The 14,062-nt window shown below is 35.8% G+C and overlaps 1 long non-coding RNA gene across 1 annotated transcript; it reads left to right on the top strand.

Moving 5' to 3' along the window:
• The first annotated feature begins 10,703 nt into the window (after nt 1-10,703).
• Nucleotides 10,704-13,472, top strand: LOC148114887 (uncharacterized). Its single transcript, XR_015733342.1, has 2 exons — nt 10,704-10,794; nt 13,308-13,472. It is a non-coding gene; the product is annotated as an uncharacterized LOC148114887 (long non-coding RNA).
• The last annotated feature ends 590 nt before the right edge of the window (nt 13,473-14,062 follow it).

The raw sequence follows: 14,062 nt of genomic DNA, 5'->3' as shown, positions 1-14,062 counted from the left end.
ACTGTAAGCAGTCATTATCGCATAGAGGAAGCTACTCAGAAGAGAGGCAAAGGGCTTTTGAGCTGCACCTGCTACAGAGAACGTTGGTGTAAGAGGCTTGTGCTGCTGTTACTGTAGTACAAGATGCAAAGCAGAGAGAGGAGGAATGTGTATGTTTTTGCAAAGGAGAAATTCAGTTGAATATTGGATACAGGGATGTCTTTTTTTAATAGTGCACTGTAGGCTAATGAAAATCCAGGGGATAGAATGAAAAAAAAAAACCCAGCTGCTGAAAGGATTTGTAAAATATTGGCTATCAGGCCCAAAACTATGATGTTTGGCAGAGGACATACAAATGCCAAGATCAGAGTTGTCTTTGGTCTGCAATTTGTCTGTCAGAAGATCTTTCCATCCATCCATGCATGCATCCATCCATCCATCCAATTCTTGGTTCAGAGCTATTTTATTTGAAATATGTAAATGTTCAGGGAATAAACTACATGCTGTCTTGAACTACATTTAGGATTGTGGCTTGCCATTGAAGATACAGGCTCATTTGATTTGCATAAGTCATTCAATTTCAATTATGTAATTTATATTTATTGGAGCTATTATAATTATTGTAATTATAATGTATTTAAATTGGCGAAATAGATACCTAAGAGAATGTTAGGCTAAGAAATCCAATGGAACTGCCTTATTTTTATGGCAGAGTAGAGTACTATCTTTCCTCCATCCTTATTAATTATTACTAATTAGTTACAAGCCTATTGAATAATATAGTAATCAGTAATATGGAGACAGGTTTAATTATTTATGCAATGCTGTAGGTTGTCCTGAAGAGAGAGAATACAGCAGCCTATTTTTTTTAAAAAAATCTACTTTTGAGCATTCTTAGGACAAATATTAAATAAAATGCATTTAGTTTTTCAGCCTTACCCCACCCTCACCCCAAACACCCTAGAATTACTTTGTTGCAACCAGGGTAGCTTGGGGTTGGGTCTTTTGCATAGGATGGATCATATCATCTGTAAATATTTTTTCAGTGATTAAGGACCTAAATTAAATGGTCAGTTTGACCTATCAAACCCAGATCTTTTGTCTTCTTATCTACATAATGATACTGTTATTTCTAATTTTTTTTTAAAACAAAGACTGACTGCATCTGACTTTATAAAGTAGCCTTGGCCTCCATTGAAGCGGAACAAAATTCTGACTTTGGGCCAACCTGCATTTCTTCTGTACCTCTACTAGGCTCTTGGTGAAGCTTCTTTCCAGACTTACCAACCATTCAATTTCAGGTGCCTATAGATAAGGCAGTGCTTGAACAGTGAAATTCAACAGTGAGTGAAAAATAAATGAATAAGTTGAAATACCATATTGTTAAACTCAAATCTTTAGCCTGATTTGCAGCCAAAGTAAATTGGATTATTTTGGTTGAATCTACTAGTACTCGTGGGTAGACCCTTTGTCCATTTCTGATGGTTGCTAGCATAGTTTGAAGAGTTTTGTGCAGTATTCTTAAAATATAGAATGTTAAAGAAGATGAGCATCATAAGCAACAAACGGACATAAGTGGTCTATTTCAAGAACAACACAATCATTTGAGCGTAGTATAGAGTGCTGTGGAAAATTTTAGACATCATTTTCCAAGCAGCAGGTCATGAGTGATTTTAGCTAAGTTCACTATCTTTCCTAAATTTTACCACCAACTCATAGCCAGTAAAACCAACATTTTGTGTTTTAAAAAATGTGGTTTTATATTTTATAAAGATAACTGAAGATTTATTTATTTAGTCAATTCATCTAGCTGTCCATCTTGAACAGGTGACTGGGTGATGAACAATATTTAAAATTAAAATTATTACAACTGCAAAAACCAAAACATAGAACAGCTAAAAAAAATACAGCAGTCTCTGACACGACTTGGTGTGTTGGCTCTTCATAAACTCAGGGCCAAGGGCTGGGTGGATCTTTCAAAAGAGCAGAAGAATTGGGGCCAACCTGGAGGAGGATATTCTGAGGGTGGGAACCAGTGGTGAAATCCAAATTTTTTTATTACCAGTTCTGTGGGCTTGGCTTGGTGGGCGTGGCTTGGTGGGTGTGGCAAGGGAAGGATACTGCAAAATCTACATTCCCACCCCACTCCAGGGGAAGGATATTGCAAAATCCCCATTCCCTCTCCACTCCAGGAGAAGGATATTGCAAAATCTCCATTCCCACCCCACTCTGGGGCCAGCCAGAGGTGGTATTTGCCGGTTCTCCCAACTATTCAAAATTTCCGCTACCAGTTTATTTATTTATTGGTTTGATTTAAATGCCGCCCTTCTCCGGCGACTCAGGGCGGCTTACAATGCGTTAAGCAATAGCCTTCATACTTTTGTATATACCTGCTTAGTAGGGCTTTCGGGCCCCCCCAAGCGGTGTTCTTTTTATACAAAGTCAGTTTATTGCCCTCACAATCCGGGTCCTCATTTTACCTACCTCGGAAGGATGGAAGGCTGAGTCAACCTTGAGCCTGGTGAGATTTGAACTTGCAGTAATTGCAGGCAGCTGGCAGCTAAGTACTACTTAACAGCACTTTAGTCCGCTGCGCCCCAAGGCTCTGAACTGTTCAAAATTTCCGCTACCGGTTCTCCAGAACCTGTAAGAATCTTCTGGATTTCACTCCTAGTGGGAATTATGGCAGAAAAAGCTGGCCTTGTAAACACCCCCCCCCCCTTGCCAAAGAGAGCATTTACAGTTTTGACAAGTGTCAGGTATCTTATTTGAGATTGGGACAGTGTTAAGTTTGGAGAGAGATGTTCTGGACTACAGATAGTCCTCGATTTACAATAGTTCATTTAGTGATCTTTCAAAGTTACAGCGGCACTGAAAAAAGTGACATATGACCATTTTTCACACTTACGATCTTTGTGGCATCCCCATGATCGAGTGATCAAAATTCAGATGCTTGGCAATTGGTTCATACTTATGACCGTTGCTGTGTCCAAAAGTCATGTGATCACCTTTTGCAACCTTTTGATAAGTAAAATCAGTGAAGAAGCCAGATTCACTTAATAACCATGTTACTAACTTAACAACTGCAGTGATTCACCTAACAACTGTGGCAAGAAAGGTCATAAAATGGGGCAAAACTCATTTAACAGATGTATGACTTAACAACAGAAATTTTGGGCTCAATTGTAGTCGTAAGTCGAGGACTACTGCACTTACTTAGCCATCCAACATACAGAATAAACAGGGTTCAATTATTAGGCATATCATATCTGCCTTACAAACATCTGAATGGCTGCTAAGCTTGAGATTTCTCAATTAGATTTTCAGACATCTCGGTATTCAGCTTTTGTCTTTCTTTTCCAGAACTATAATAATGTATTGATTTTACTGATATGAAAATAGCCATGATCACATGAAACCTAGGATGATTTAATCCAGGTGGTGGTAAAAATGAAAATGTCATCAACAAGTGAGACGTTTGAAACATAAGCACAGCAGGCTATGATTGTACCTATAAAGGCATAAATGATGCAATTACATATCTTGATTTTTCATAGCAAGTTTCTGAAATTGTTAATGTATAGCTTCATACTTTCGTATCTTTTTTAAAAAAACTTGCTTTATCTTTTGATGATACATTTGCTCGTTGATATCCTGATTTGTCATGGTTTCCGGGAGCAGCAAAATATGCATGGAAAATGGTTAATGTATTTTTTAGTTTTCAGAATCACTGATACTGTAATGACACCTGACTGTGCTGCAAGTATTGAGGGGATTATTTTAGGTCTTATTTATATATATAGCCTGCCATTTAGTGAAAATGAAAGAGGCAATTTGTAAAAAAAATTAAATAGGATATATGTATGTGTCTGATTTACAAATACAAAGATTCCATATTTAAGACAATGCCTTGACCTAAGAATGCTGGAATACAGATAGTCCTCGACTTATGACCACAATTGACTCCAAAATTTCTGTTCCTAAACTAGACAGTCAAATGAGTTTTGCCCCATTTTACAATCTTTCTTGCCACAGTTGATGAGTGAATCGCTGCACTTAACACGGTTGTTAAGTGAATCTGACTTCCCCATTGACTTTGCTTGTCTGAAGGTTGCAAATGTAATAACGTGAACCAGGAACACTGCAACCCTCATAAATACACGCCAGTTGCCAAGCATCCAAATTTTGCTCATGTGACCATACAATGATCAATGGTCATTAATGTAAAAAAATTGCTTTTTTCAGTGCCGTTGAAACTTTGGTCGCTAAATGAATGGTTGTAAGTCAAGGACTACCTGTACTTCATCATATATGATAGCATGAATAAAACAGGTTAAATCCAGTACTGCTTACTTTTAACCTCTCTGAAGAGCATTCATTGCTCTTACATACAATTTATTGAAGATATGGTATAACAGTTTTAAAAGCCTGAAATACAAAACATGCTTAATTTTCCTGGTTCCTTAAAAGGTACCTAAAATCATCCTTAATTTTAAAAACTTTATTAATTCTGATTTAACTTACATACATTAGTAAATCATGTTATTTTTATTGGTATTGTTCTACTTTCCTTGGTTTTACATCTTGATTAGATGTACATCCAATAATCACCTAAAACTAAGTATAGTGTCCTAGAAATGTCATAGATAAAATCGTGAAAATTGTTTTCTTCAAGCCAGGGAACTTCTTTTTTATTTTCAACAATTTATCCTCTTTGCTTTCTCCTATGTAGGGCAACATATTATAATGTCTACAGAAGAGGTGGGACTGGTATTTGTATCAGGGTTTGGGTTTTTTTTTTTCATTTTGAGGGTTAAATTGTCAGTATTTGTTAAACTTCTTTAGACTTAATACATCCACTTCTTTTCATTCCTTACAAAAAAAATCAAATAATGTAACTGTCAAAACTTACTGCACTTGATCTAACTATTCCAAAGTCGCCTATTATAACCATGGGAGTTCGGGAGAAGGCAGCAAAATATGGATGTCACAAAGTCACAGTGCAAGTTCTACTGTAACTCTTTTTCAGATGTGACATTATATTACATGAGTGTATATTGGATGGAGCTTGCTTCGCAATGCAATGCTTTGCAAAGCCCTGAAATCTGCAGATGTAGCTGGTTATTAAGATAACTCAGGATCATAGCAGATAACAGCTTTTTGCATGATTGTTTTGCCTGGGAAACAGGTGCTACAGACATGGTAGTTAATGTTTGGCATTAATTCACATACTATATTTTTTATAAGAGTGAAATTGAAACAATTGTGAAGTAGGATTTAAACAGTAAAGCCTCAATAGTGAAACCCTTTTCATATTAAGAAGACCTACTATAGCTTTAGTGCCATACTGATATACTGAAAGAAATGTGAGAGCTATGTTATTCTAATGCAAAAATATAGCTAACTATTCTTTGGAGAATTTAAGACCTTAGGATTTAAGCAGCAGAGTTTTTTTCCAAATAATAACTTGCTCTGTGCATCATAAGGATTTCAAACTAGATTGTTTTGGTTATGCAGCCAACATTTATTTCAGGCTTATTATATTTTTGTTTTTTCCCTTGTCTCTTCACAATTCACCTTCATGCATTATTATAGATAAAAGTGCAAAAAATATATTTAATATGGTGGAATGTAGTCTGGAGATTCAGAAGCAAAGAGACCGTGAAACCTGGAATGCCTGGTAGGCAGGAGAATACTGTATCTATAGTTATGCAGATAATTGCTTTAGTCTGGTAAGATTCTGTCTGTAGGTTAACAACAATAAGAAATTGTTCTTAGTAACTCTGTCATTCTTGTTTCTTAAGCTTAACAAACTACTAATATAATAAATGTATTTAACTGTAGCAAGTCTGCAACCTTATACTCACTTACTTGGGAGTAACCCACTGGTGAAATGTAAAATTTGTTACTACCGGTTCTGTGGCTTGGTGGTGGGGGTTAATATGACTAGGTGGGCGTGGCCAATTTTTTTTTTTACTTTTAAAAACATTTTTTCTACAACCTTAAGAGGTTGCAGGAAAAAAATGCTTTTAAAAGCCTCTGATGATCAGGCAACTCAGCTGGATCACCAGAGGCTTTTAAAGGCATTTTTTTTTCTACAACCTCTTCAGCCAAAGAGGTTGCAGAAAAAAAACGCTTTTAAAAGCTTCTGATGATCAGGCAACTCAGCTGGGATCGCTAGAGGCTTTTAAAGGCATTTTTTTTCTACAACCTCTTCGGCTGAAGAGGTTGTAGAAAAAATGCTTTTAAAATCCCAGCTGAGCTGCACAATCATCAGAGGCTTTTTTTAAAAAAACTTTTAAAAGCATTTTTTTGGCCAAAGGTTGTAGAAAGAATGCTTTTAAAAGTAAAAAAAAAGCCTCTGATGATCGCGTGGCTCAGCTGGGCATGGGGGGGGGCACAGGGATTTTTGTTACTGGTTCTCCGAACCACCTGCCATCACTACCAGATCAGGTGATTTGGTCCGAACCAGGAGCATTTCACCCCTGGAGCAATCCCCATATAATTTAATGGGAATTACTCAGTGGTGGGTTGCCCCCGGTTCGCACCGGTTCACAAGAACGGTAGTAAAACTGGCAGAGGCTCCGCCCACTGACCCGAATGTCATCAGGAAGCGAGCGAAGAGAGCACGCACACGCCGCCCCGTTGCAAACCGGTAGTAAAGGTAAGTAGAACCCACCCCTGGAATTACTTATTAGTAGACCTATTTGCTGAAAGAGGCCTGGCAGGCATTGACAGTTATAATGTCAAAAAGCAAAAATTGTACCTACCGGTATATAGAATATTTAAAAGAAACTGATTGGCACATTGTAAGTGCTGATTATATCTCAAATCTCAAAAGTTTTGCCATTGCCCAAGAGATCACATTCATGAGCTTAATGCAGTCATTGAAAAGCACTTAATGATTGAAAATAATCTTGAGTAGTGACATCCATAGCGAGAGACTAAAAAAATGAGAAGCATTGTATTATGATGTAAGCCCTGGCCAGTAGTTGTCCCTATGGACACTGATGAATCTGCTAGCATACCTCAATACATTACAGTAATCTAATGTAAGAAAAACAAGTCATCTTTGAGATATCATTCAGACTTACTAAAGATATGTTTTAATGATTCTAATCTCTTTTTGGAATTCACTATTTATTTCAAAGGCCAAACATGCTTATTTCAAAGATTGAATCTGCAGCAGAGGAAAGGCGTTATAAATGCACATCCTGCACCCACCCCACAGTCCAACCACACTGCATGGAAAAAGTGTCCACAAATGGCCTGTTTATATCTATGTTTGTGTAAAACCAATTGGAACTCTGTGTCACTACAAACTCTATTCAGCCTTCACCATCTTAGGTGCCCTTCAGCAGTATAGCAGCCTCACCAAGGGTTATTTGGAGAATATCGAAAGGCCTGATTATAAGTAGAAAAGCCACTTGCTATCCAGTGCAGATTCTATGAATAGGGTCAGTATGCACTATTTATAATAACATTTAAATACCCCGTAGGAAAATTTACGTATCTTGTATCACCAGCAATACAGATCCATAGTTAATGTGAATGTCTGGTAGATATTAACCTATTTAGTGTCAACAGCTTTGATAAGATAATTCTTGGCCACCTTGGGTGGGATTGAAAAAGACTGAAGTCACATAATTTCAAGCAATTGGCATATTTTGGGTTCACTTTTTGTTTTCCCAAGTCTTTTAATGATTGGACCAATATTATGTGATAACTTCTCATTAGTAGACTTTCTGTTGAACCCTACTTTTGTCTCTTTGAATTCTCCATCATTGTCACTAAGTATATTCGCTGATTAGGTTTTATTTAGGAATTTACTTAATCCATTTGGAAATTGTTTATTTCTCTTGAGGGGTCCTTGATGCTCTCTGAATAGCACTGATGATGTTACCTAGTTAGGGTAATGAAATGACTGCAAGAAAACAAGCTCAGAGAGAACCAAGGACCCCTCATTTCAACCATGAGCTACAAATATTCTCCTTTATTTATATTTTTTATTTTCTAGCCTGGTTGGTAACTATCTACAAGCTCATCTGCACTGAGTGGCTTCTCTTCATTAATTTGGATCAAAAAGGGTAGGTTCACCCGTGATTCTTCCCTTAGGAATTATCATCTCCAGGGCCCAGGAGTAGAGTCTTCTTTAGGCCCACTTCTTTAAAATGTCTTGCCATCAGTGATCAGAATAGACTCCACCCTGGAGGGCATTTTTTCCCCATTTTATTTGGTTTGTTTGTTTTTTTAATTTTAAGCTGTGTATTGTAAGATGGCACATAAAATAGAGAACCGCTAGATTGGAGTGGAATACAAGTCCTAATAAACATATAAATAAGATAAATATTTTCTCCAATTATTAATGTCAGTAATCTATATCAAACTTTGATCCTTTATCATATTTTTTTCAGATGCATATGATGCCAATATTCATATAGTGAATATAATTATTTCCCTGAACTTGAAGTTGTTTGAGGAACCCTGAAGAGCCCTTTCATTATTTTAGCAACTCAGTTCAGATGACCAGGCAATACTAGATTTCAGATAAAGAGACTCTAGATTTTTTAATGGGTTTGTGTAAATTTCTAATGGATTCCTGGAGCAAAACGGCATGTTCGTTTGGGGAAGCTAAGTTACAAATACAAATTTATATGACTGTGATACAGGCATGAAATATATCCTAAAATGGCATTATCAGGTATTTAGTAGTGAACAGTTAAAAGAATGAGTTTTCTTTTTCATAAAAAAAACTAGCTCCTTGATTGCTTCGGTCACATCTATGTTTGCATTTTATTTACACTTGTTTTGTGAGCAGTGCTGGATGCAAAATATATTCCTACCTTCTTTCCAGGCTCTGAGCAAGAAATCTTGTCCTCTGGTAATCCTTAGCAGCATTATGACAGCATCCTTTAGACTTTTATAAAGATAAATTTTGTTTTCAGTACTATAAAATGAATGTGGACCATATCAAATACACTGGAAGTTAACTGCTTCTATTGGCTTTAATTTACAGTCTCAAGGATTTATAAAGGTAATCATCTGGCCAGGAGTCAAATGTAGAAGAAAACAACTGCTTCATTTTGGTTTGCTGCATATCCTAAAGTTTTAGAAAAGAAAACATTATGGCTATTTTATGTCTTGTTACGTAATGACACTTTGCGGAAAAACAGTGCTCTTTATTTTTGCTGCTTCAAAATGGGTTCTATTTCATTAAGTGCTAGGATTGCTTTTGTAAATAAAATGCATTGCTCATACATGACTAGGAGCAGCCATTACTTTCTCTGACTAACATTGAAGAACAACTATGCAGGGAGCACAATGAAAAAATAATAATTCAGAAATAAATCACAGCATGGAACAGAGAGATGAGTGGTAAAGGTAAAGGTTCCCCTTGCACATATGTGCTAGTTGTTCCCGACTCTAGGGGGTGGTGCTCATCTCTGTTTCAAAGCTGAAGAGCCAGCACTGTCCGAAGATGGCTCCGTGGTCATGTGACCGGCATGACTAAATGCCAAAGGTGCACAGAACACTGTTACCTTCCCATCAAAAGTGGTCCCTATTTTTCTTCTTGCATTTTTTACGTGCTTTCGAACTGCAGGTTGGCAGAAACTGGGACAAGTAACAGGAACTCACCCTGTTACGCGGCACTAGGGATTCGAACCGCTGAACTGCCGACCTTTCGATTGACAAGCTCAGCGGTCTTAGCCCCTGAGACACCGCGTCCCGTGAAATGAGTGGAGCAGAGCCTCTCACAAAAGTGGTTTGCGCAAGGAGGTGGATATTCAGTACTCTAAATCAATGGAACGGTTTGTGTGTGATCCATCACTGGAGGTTTTTAGGATGAGATTGGACAGCCATTTGTCCGGAATGGTCTAGGTGGAGTAGGGGATTGGACTAAAAGACCCTTCTAACTCTGGTATTCTGTAATTCTGTAAATGTGTTATTTAAGATAAAGGTTTCCCTGTCCGGTCATGTCCAACTCTAGGGCTCATCTCCGTTTCTTGGCTGAGGCAGTCAGCATTGTCCAAAGACATTTTCCATGGTCATGTGGCCAGCATAACTATATGTCAAAGACATATAATTTTGGGAATGCTGTTACCTTCCCACCAAAGTGGTACTGACTAATCTACTCACATGCTTTCAAACTACTGGGTGGGCAGTTATTTATTTACACAGTCAGGAATTAGCTGGTCTGATCTCTAACATTCTGAATTATAAACTTAAAAACAATAGCAGTTTCCCAAGTCAGATTACTACATTTGATCTTTTACAAGTTTTTTCAGTCATTTCTGTATAAGTAATACATTGAACAGCATTTATATCCCACTTTTTAGCCATTTTGAGGGAGCTGATAAAAGCAACAAAACATAAATTACAAAATACTCCTTACGTGCATCTCCTGAAAGTCTCAAATGCCAGGCCCAAGAGCTTAGCCAAAATTTGTTCACCAAGCTGTATTCTTAATGCGAACAAAAGGGGAAATGATTAATTATCCAGGAAGTAATTATATTAACTGCATTAATTTAACTTAAAATTGAATTTGGTTTGATTCGGTTTTTAATTAATGTTAATCACATTTCATTTTTGTCCTAGCCACATTTATTCATTTAGTATAAGAAGAGCAGCTGAGAGTCAAAATGGTTAAAAAGAATCTGAGTAAATCGCATGGACAAGACTGTACCTGTATATTCTGCAAGGTCCCTCTGTCTTGACAATTCATTTTCCTGTGATCTACAGAATACTTTGTGCCCCATGGAGATGAACCAAGACTTACAATACATAAAGCAGGAGGCTTTTACTTCCATGCCAACGGTAATTTACAAATACTGTGATTTTTCCCACTGAAAAGGTTTATTTTTATTTAAATGGATATGTGGTAAAAGTAAATAGTAAATAGTAAGAATTATTTTTTCTCTCCACATTATTAACAACAGCGGTATTCTGGTTCCACGATTTTTCCCATGGATTATTTTTGAATTGTACACAAATTTATAACTATATAATTGTTCCTAATACATAAGATCTTTGGGTACATTTTCTCCTAAATTTGAAGGAAAAATGCAATTAAATCTAATGTTTTAACAAACACATTTTATTAATGCAGACTTTAAAATATAAAGACTGTATCATGAAATAGGTTCTTTATAAAAATGTAAGTGCCATTATTTATACGTCACTTTCAGAAGAGGACTTTGTCAGACTTTATTTTTATAGGAGGATGAATGCAAGATTAGCTTGAAGCTAGCATTTGTCTTGCAAGAAACATCCAATTTCTGCTGTCAGCAGAGGTCACGGTGGTGTTTACATTCCTAATATACATTGTATATGCAGGGTTACAATTAGAATGCTCTTCATGATCCCAGTTTTCTAGGAAAATAAAATAGAACCACTGACAACCAAAATAATGTTCTTCTGCTACTTTATCTACTAAATTACTTTTTTAAAATTATAATTGGCAATGGTTGTTTGGTTTATTTGAGATCTCATAAGAATTTAACTATGGTTCTAAGTTCTGATTTTTCACTGACTTGCACAATACTTTATCAGGAACTTGGAACATTATGCTAAAGTGGATGTTTGAACAACTCATAAATTCATCTTTTTGTAATGAGAGAAGATGACAGTTATGCATGAGTTCCAGATTCTAGACAATTCATATCCTGCTGAAGTTAAACAAATATATATAACTCACATCTTTAGATTGCACAACTGAAGTATAACAGTGAATACTAAATTCACCTTTTCACCATTTTTTTTTGTGCATTCCTTAGACATCTGGAGTCGTCCAAAACCTTGCAAGTAAACCATTAAAAAATTAAGTGGTTCTAGTTCAAAAACAGTTTCAGTTGCAAAAGCAGCAACACTATTTTTTAAAGGGCCTAAAACATCAGTTTTAAGACATCATACCGAGTTCTCTTTCTTTGTCCAGTTGAAACAACACAAAATAAGAGTCATTATCCAAATATGACTTCAGATATCTTCAAAAAGAGCTTTAAGCATCGACTAGAGCTGACAAATTTAGGCAGCTCTTAGAAAATTGTCCTCTAGGGCTTGGGGATTCTGTGTTATAATGGCAATGGATCTGGATACTTGAAGGATAATAAATTGTTTAAATTTTTGGCTGGTTATTCCAGAGGGTGGCACACAGGCAGAAATAATATTCAGTAATAAAATTTCATAGATGCTTTTGTAACCCACATTCAGGATAAATAACATGAGTTAGTGAAAGAAAAGCAAGAAAAATAAACTTTTTATTTACACTGCCCAGACTCCCTCTATGAAGGGGGTGGACAGCTTAAAAATGAAATAGGTAGGTAGATGATTAGATGATGGATGGATGGATGGATGGATGGATGGATGGATGGGAGAGAGGCAGGCAGGCAGGCAGATACAATGTCCATGAAACAGAAAGAGAAGAATAGATCTGGGAAGTAAAAAGATAAAATTATGAATGAAAGCTAAAGTGTCAATGAGGGTCACTGAGACTGGTAGGCATGTATGAAAGCTAGAATATATAGACTGATATTACCCTCCAGCGAATGGAGACAGTGGAAGATATAGGATAAGTTTGGAGAAAACCCAGGAGAAAAATTATTCTGCTGAGACATGAATGAACGGGTGTGAATAAGTAACCATTAGGAGACTTAAAAATGAATGAGAATAGTGACTCTGGGGAATATCAGCTTAGAAGAAGGTCTATTAGTTTTGAATATATACCCTCAGTATAAGCTCATACTTATACATAGCAAAAGAAAGAATATACATTTCAACACACAATTGATTTGACTACTTATTATGTAATATTAAGAGAATGTGAAGAAGATAAAAAGAGTTTCTGAATCTGGGACAAACTTATTTGGTTATGTCAGCAATAGATCTTGGGGGAAAATAGACATGAAAGGAATAATAAAGGAGTGAGAGAAATAAGAATCAAATGGAATGACTGTAGAAAGAAAAAGAACAGTATTGCATGGGAAAAAATAATTAAAAACAGATTAATCTTCCAGAGAATGAATTGATTAATGTTTTAGAAGAATGTGTACATTAGGAAATATAATGTAGAAAGTATTCAGACCCAGAAAAAAACAACCCTTTGATATCGTGCATTGAAAACTTTTGGATCAAATTTTCCCCAAATATGAAAGTCCTTCTCTTTCCCTTGTAATTAAATGGTGACATTTATGATCTTCAGCCATGGTTAGAAATGGAATTATTTCTTCACCTATCAAGATGTCTTGCAGAACTCATCAAACATGTCATCAAGCTTTTATGTTTAATTTGATATTGGACATGTTATCTCACTGTCTTATATCTTTATCTGAAAGTCACTTCAGCAGATGTAATGGAATGTGTGAATGACCTTGGGGAATGAAAGGAAGAGATGCTGCCTAGAAAACAATCAGACGAGAGGTAGGAGTTCTTGAAGTATGTATTTTCACACTTTCAAGACTCTGTTAATGTAGTTTTACAATAAAGAATTAGTTCATTTAGTCATGTTTTCTGTGTGATTTTTCTGTGTGATTACCTGGGAGGACTGACGCCAATAAGAACAGCCATGAAAATCCATACTCATTACATTTTTTTCATGCTTGCTGAACATATACAGTAGAAAGAACATATACAGTAGAAAATATTTGCTATCAATTCTTTCTTCTGAAAACATAGACATTGTTTCATTTTTTGGAAGTATGAAATGATAGATGGACATTTATATGTATGTATGTATGATATGAGCAAGTACTATTTTTGTCTAGTTTTTGTTTAACATCTACACCTTTATTATTATATGGAAGTTATTAATGTATGAATTTGTTAATGTAGTGGATTATTATGTGTGTTTTCTGCTAAAGAACTGGCACTTTATTGATGCAGTGATAACACTTATGAATATTATTCCATGTAGTCAAATTTTGGTGTTGTGTTTATAGATGACTATTTTATTTTATATGTATTATAATTTATTATTATTTGAATTTTTTGTGTATTTTCTCCTTATTTATTAAAAGCAATGAAATTTTAAATCATGAGTAAGATGAAATGTTTAGTGAATAATTCAAGATTGAACATGATAAGAATTTCT

Source organism: Pantherophis guttatus, chromosome 3 (assembly GCF_059756535.1).
Source record: "Pantherophis guttatus breed Tessera chromosome 3, ASM5975653v1, whole genome shotgun sequence".
Taxonomy (NCBI): domain Eukaryota; kingdom Metazoa; phylum Chordata; class Lepidosauria; order Squamata; family Colubridae; genus Pantherophis; species Pantherophis guttatus.
The sequence above is the reverse complement of the archived record's forward strand: the minus strand, read 5'-3'. Positions and strand labels throughout refer to the sequence as shown.